This window comes from Microtus pennsylvanicus, chromosome 4 (genome assembly GCF_037038515.1).
Source record: "Microtus pennsylvanicus isolate mMicPen1 chromosome 4, mMicPen1.hap1, whole genome shotgun sequence".
Lineage (NCBI taxonomy): Eukaryota > Metazoa > Chordata > Mammalia > Rodentia > Cricetidae > Microtus > Microtus pennsylvanicus.
In genome coordinates this window covers 18233934-18239933 of record NC_134582.1, presented here as the reverse complement: position 1 = coordinate 18239933, position 6000 = coordinate 18233934, and the positions used below count along the sequence as shown (strand labels likewise).

The 6000-nt window shown below is 52.5% G+C and overlaps 1 protein-coding gene across 14 annotated transcripts in view; it reads left to right on the top strand.

Moving 5' to 3' along the window:
- Window positions 1-291: 291 nt before the first annotated feature.
- Window positions 292-6000, top strand: part of Ldlrad4 (low density lipoprotein receptor class A domain containing 4) — a 303729-nt gene continuing 298020 nt past the window's right edge. For 3 of the 14 annotated variants that reach the window (XM_075968382.1, XM_075968384.1, XM_075968377.1), the window contains exon 1: window positions 292-798. The gene's annotated coding sequence lies outside the window, so the exon portion shown is untranslated. Of the gene's footprint in view, window positions 799-866; window positions 1589-5677; window positions 5697-6000 lie in introns of those variants that run through there. The other 11 variants (XM_075968397.1, XM_075968398.1, XM_075968396.1 and 8 more) reach the window with 7 other exon arrangements.

Genomic DNA, 6000 nt, shown 5'->3' with positions numbered 1-6000 from the left:
GAAGGATCCACCCAGCTACCCAGTACAGACGCTTTTCCCTAGAAGAGGGCATGATACCAGGGAGTCCGGAGGATTCACTCCAGCCTGGAGGAGGGGGCTCCCAGACGCTTCACCATTCCCACTAATTGTCCTGTAGTCCTACTGTGTGCCCAAGAGAGCCTTGGATCAAGTTCCGCTGTGGGTGGGCATCTACAACCCAAGAGGCAGTAGGTGCCCCCCTTCCCAAACCGCCCGTGGCCTACACTCAGCGAGCGCTCCCCTCTCACCCCAGTTCCAGGCTCTTTACCGGGCTCAGGATCCCGGGTGTGCGCTAATCGCCCCCAGAGCTCGGGTCCTGCAGCCTGGGGGGCACCGGGTGTGCACCTGGGCGGGGCCGCATCCCTGGCGGCGCCCCCCGCCCCCGCCGTCTGGCCGCGCGCCGGGTCCCCGCCGCAGAGTCGGGGGAGGAGCGGCCGAGGCTGAGTTGAGACAGACCCGGCCTCGGCGCGGTGGCGGTGGCGGGACCCGGCCCCCAGCCCGACAGCACCGGCGCTCTCCCTCCCTCCCTCCCTTCCGTCAGCCGGCGGGGATCCCCAGCGAGCCGGGGAGGAGCCGCGGCGGCCGCCAGACCGGCTGCAAGTCCTGAGAAGGCGAAAGGGGGGCGGGGAGCTCCGGGAGCCCGGTGGCAGGTCCCTCTTAAAGAGCCACGCCGCGCCGTGTCGCGCCACCCGGAGCGCTGCCCCTCCCCCGCAGCCCGCAGGGCCGGTGGCCGAACTGCACGGTGGGCGGTCCCGCTCGCCCACCTAGGGGCTGCTGCAGGTGAGTGCCGCCCGCTGCGGTCTCTGCGTCTGGCAGGAGTTCACCTCTGAGCAGAGCCGGGAGGAGGGGGCGGGCAAAGGACCGGGATGCCCGCCAGCCAGCGCCGGCGACCGCTGCCCTGCCAGCCCTGGCGTCCCCGAGACCCGCGCACCAGGTCTGCCAGGCAGTGCCGCGGGTGGGCGCTGAGGGTTGCCGGGGACGCTTGGCCATCCTCGGAGCGCTCGGCTGGCAGAGTCTTGCCGATCGGGACCCGGTGTTGTAGAGTGTCCCGCTGAAGCTGCTTCATCCAGCAGTGCCCAGCGGTCCGGGTGGGCGCGGGGGTGCGTGCCCCAGGCGGCGACGCTCCTAGGCCTGTGTGCGAACTGCTGCAGTCGTGGGGGGCTGGAGGTCAGCAGCGAGAAGGCGGCGCGGGAGCCTCCCCCTGCACCTTGCGCCCCGGCTCTAGGGCTCCAGGCTTCCCAGCCTTCAGACTGTCTCCCCGGGTCCCCCCCCCCCCCCCCCCCGCGCTCTTTGACGTCGGCCGCGGGCTGCCCGGGGCTCCTGGCATTGGTTGGCAAAGTCGATTGTCTGGGGCGGCTGCTGTTACACTTAGGCTGGGTCTCCGGGCCGGGAGGAAGCAGGCGTGTGTTGAATTTCTCTTTGACCCTCACGGTGGAATAAACAGGAAGCGAAGAGCACCCAGCCGGGCTCTGCACTTGCCTTTGTTGTGGGCTCTGCGCTCCACAGGCTGGAGGAGGCTTCCCGGACCCCTGCCCGGCGTGCCGTCTGGGCACGGCTGGGGGCGCGCCCTGTGAGTACGCTGCTGGGAGACAGTAGGCTCTCTGTGCGTTAAGTCGCTGTGGTGCCACAGAGAGCATTTGCTTGCTTGTTTTTAAACTTTTGTCTGTCTTTTTTTTTTTTAAATTGGAGGGTTCTCGGTGTGCAGAGGTTTCAGGACTACAGGGGTGCATGGTGGGTGGGCGTCATTCCAAGAGCCCACACCAGGCGGGTCTGTTCCGGGTTACCTGGAGAGTCATTGCATTGGCCAGTCAGGGCAGCAAGAAACTCGTTAAAACAAGTGGGGCTTCCTAGTTTCTGCCCCAGCACAGGAGTGATTGCTGAGTGTCAATGGTCACATCAGTCAGCAGAGTGTTCTGTTTTTCCACAAAGACTCTTAAATGAGCTAGAACGGATTATTTTGATTGGCTTTTCTTTTCCTCTGTGTCTGTTTTCTTTGTTTTTTTTCTCCTTCTTTTCTAATTATTTTGCCACCTTGCCATCCCTGAAACTCCTCACTAAAAGTTAGAATTAATTATGACTGTGATATTTATTTGTGACCTTCTGTGTGTTCACACTGGGGTGTGACGTTCAAGAACTGGGTTAGAGGTGGATGGGGATAGAGATGGTGAGTCCTGCTGGACCTTCAGAGTAGAGTGCAGGAGTGGAGAGGTAATGTTCCCCCGCAGCCGGCTTTCCTAGGATGCTGAGGTCCTAGCTTTCTGTCCCAGCACCAGGTACAAAAAGCAGGGGCCTATGCTGGGTTAGCACTGCCAAACTCAACTTACTATGGCTCTTTCTATTAGTTCGGGTGTCGCCATACTTTATCCTCCTATTTCTAGTTAACCTGGGCCTTCAGGATTGTGTGTTGGTTTTCAAGGGAGGGTCTATGAAGCATACACACGCCAAGCCAGGCCCGCATTTTGTATGAGAGAAGCTACAGTCTTCGAGTGTAAATTCGGCTCACTGGCATCGTGTGCACATTCCTTTTGGAATATAGAATATATGTTCTGTGAAGGAACAACGTCAAATGTGAATCATGACATGGACAATGAATGGGTCTGAATATTATCCACATGTATTTATTGACATTTAATATTTGTTTTCTGCCATCCCTGTGGAAGTTTAATTCTTTAAGACACAACTTTACTATGAATGTAGAACACAGTTAAGAATTGGAGCCGGGACTGCTGTAATGGAATTGTAGCTACCATTCCCCTTGTCTAAACAACAGCAATAACTCCTACAACAAAGCCTTCTAGTGTCTTAAGCGTTCCGCTCTTACCCCTGGAAGAGTTCACTGCCCATGTCTCTGGTCCAGTTCCTGTAAGTTTGTATTTGTGTTGGAGCAGACTCTAGCCAGCAGGTAGTTACGGCTGGCTATCTTTGAGTCCTTTTGGGTGCTTGCTTTTCATGACCACAATCCCGCGGTGGCGCCCAGCCAGTGCCAGGTGCCTCTTGAGTGATTCTGTGGCCATCTGTTGGCATATGATGTGAAGCTCCACAGTCCTTTCCCCGCCGTTCACCGTTAGAATATAGACATCCATAGGCAAATATTTGTTTTCCCCCAACTGCTAACTGTTCTAAGAATAGTTTTCTTGCCTGGCGTGTTGAGAGCAAGGACCCGTCTGCAGAGGTGTTTACAGCTTGGGTCTGTGCTGTAGTCTTGCTTGACTTAGCAGCCTGGCAGAGCAGCCCTGTAGCTCATGGGTCACTGTCTGTTTTTTTATCCGGGTTGCTGGAGGGGTGGATTCCTCACCTGGCAGGGAAGCAAAGAGAGGGAAGGATGACTTTTGCTCCCTCTGGGTAGTTTCTGGCTGGCTGCTAAGTAAAGACCCCCAAACTCTGGATCTCTGTGCATGTACCCTACATTGTCAATCACTTTATAGTGGTATGTAGGATTGTCCTATGTCATCATATAAAGCCCAAACCGGTAGGATTCTGAGCAGGAATACCTGAAAGCGTTGTAGACTGGTTAAATCTTTATAGAACCCCTGGTCATGTCTCCTCTTTTCTTTCTTCTGTATCTGGGCATGTGGCGTCTCCAGCATACATGTCTCCTTCTGGGTCAGAGTTGAAAGCAACAGCAGGGAAATAACAGGAGTGTAGCATTTTAACCTGGAAAATGTTGGCATTACTCAACATGATTCGCATGGACATGGGTAGTAGCTGTTAGTAGTGGCCAACAGCGGTGTTCCTATGTTTCCCTTCCCTCCTCTCTGTCCCCCCATCTGTCCTTGGCTCACTTGTTCTCTGTGTCCTTAGTCCTTTTTGGTAGAAAAACCTCTCAGAAGCCATTATTTCTCTGGTGTCAAAGTTACTTTCTGCCAGCATGGGCTGCGTGAAATGGGAATCCCATCTTCACCTATATTATGAGTGTACATGGGAAGTGAATTGTGAGTTTTAAAATAAGAAAACTGGGCCTGGGGAGATGGCTCAGTCGGTCAGATGTTTGGCACATAAGCACCAGGACCGGAGTTAAGATCCCTGGTGCCTATGTAGACGCCAGTGCTGAGCTTCAGAGATGAGCGGATACTTGGAGCTTGCTAACCAGCCAGTCTAGATGATTTGGCGAGCTCCAGGTTCAGTGAAAGGACCCTGACTCAAAAAGCACAGTGGAGAGAGATTGAAAAAGACCTGATGTTGACCTCTGGCTCGCTCATGCATGTGTACACACATAAACACATACACATGCATGCCCTTACCCCACAAAATAGGAACAGGAATTCTGCATATTATTTGAATTTTATAACCCCAAGACCTGCCACTTTTGGGGAAGATGTGTGTGTGTGTGTGGGTGTATGTGTGTGTGTATGCACACATGCGTGTGTGCATGTGGCTCATGTGAACACGTATGCTATTGCTTGTGTTCATGTTTGGCAACAAAAGGAAATAAGCAAGTACCTGTACTGTTCATGGCTATGGATTCTGTTGGGTTCAAATTTCCAATTAATATTGGTTTTCCTCTGTTGCAGGAAGACTTGAGAATAATGTCTGTTTTGATACATATCCATTTGATTTAAATATGAATTGCTTTTTCTTTGAATTCCTCCTAAAAATGGTGCTTTGGCCTTTTTAAGCTGTTTCTCTCCACCAAGCTTGTTTTCCAGTTAGGTCTTGGAAATTATGAAGAACGTAGCTGTAATTTCTCCCTTGATTGGCAGCTGAGAGCTTTCCTGGACAAAAATAAGGCTCTACTGTGCCAAATGGTTGACTTTTCTAGAATAAAAACTCTGAAGGGTATGCAAAAAGTCTTCTGGTTAATATATTGGCATTCCCAGAACCCACTAAAACCCTGACAGCCTGCCAGCTTCCACTTAACGAGGACACAGAATGTCTGGCTCAAATTCCCATGAGTGGAGCGAGGTGGGGGCTGGATGTCCACACCCTTTATTAATTTTTAATGACGATATTTTTGTTTTGCAGATTTTTCTTCAGTAACCCCGGCACCCTCACAGCTGACCCCATATTGCCCCCGCCCCCGACCCCATTCATTTGTTTACTTGGTATTGGGAAACCGGTGAGGCGGTGGAGATCACTGACAGGTCACTTCTGACTGGGTGGGTTCTTTGGTGGCTGATTTTCTTTCTTGTTCTCCCTTAGTTTTGGAAAAAGGAAGAGAGCGATGGGACAGAAAAGATAACAACTATTTTTTTTTAAATGATGCTTTGTTGTCTGTTGGGGAAAGAGAAGCATTTATAAAACTTTTAAGTTTGTCAGACAGTTTATATGACAGTGCAAGTTGGTGCTTGCCAAGCTCCAGACAGATTGTTAATGTTACATGACAGGGATAAATAAATTACTGCTGTCTGCACCACGCTTGCCCTGCAAACCCACTGTGCAGCCCAGCTGGCTATGTGCTGAGCCCGAGGCCTGGTGAAAGGTGCCGCTGCCCAGAAGGCCTTGCCTGCTGCCCGGAGTGCTGGAACTTGGTGGAGAGGTGGAAAGGGTGTGCCTCTCACCCCTTCTGGGTTGTTCAGCAGAATCTGCTTAACAAATCTCTGTCCCTCCTTACTATGTTTTTTACTAGGCTGTCCGTCTCTGTCTCCATCCCAGGAAAGTGAAGCATGCATAGCTGCTCAGAGCCTGAGGTCTTCCACAGCCGTGTTTCCAAGCTGTTTACAGTTGTGTTCTTTATGCAGGTACAGACACCAAGAACAAATTGCCTGCTGTCGATGGGTGTACGCTGTCCGGGAGGGGGTTGGGTGGCACTCCTTGGGCATAATGTACTTTTATCATGGCAGTTTGGCGACTCAGCTGGCAGAGTGACAGGTGTAATGAACTTAATGGTCTTGCTCTAGTTGTTAGTGGACACACTGCTCAGATTACAAAGCCACCTCCTATGTGGAGTCCCAGCCAAGTGATTTGCAATTCTGCTTGCAGATAGGACTCCAGGCCTGCCTTATTAAGTGACATTAAGGTCAGGAATTGGGTGGCTGTGAGAAA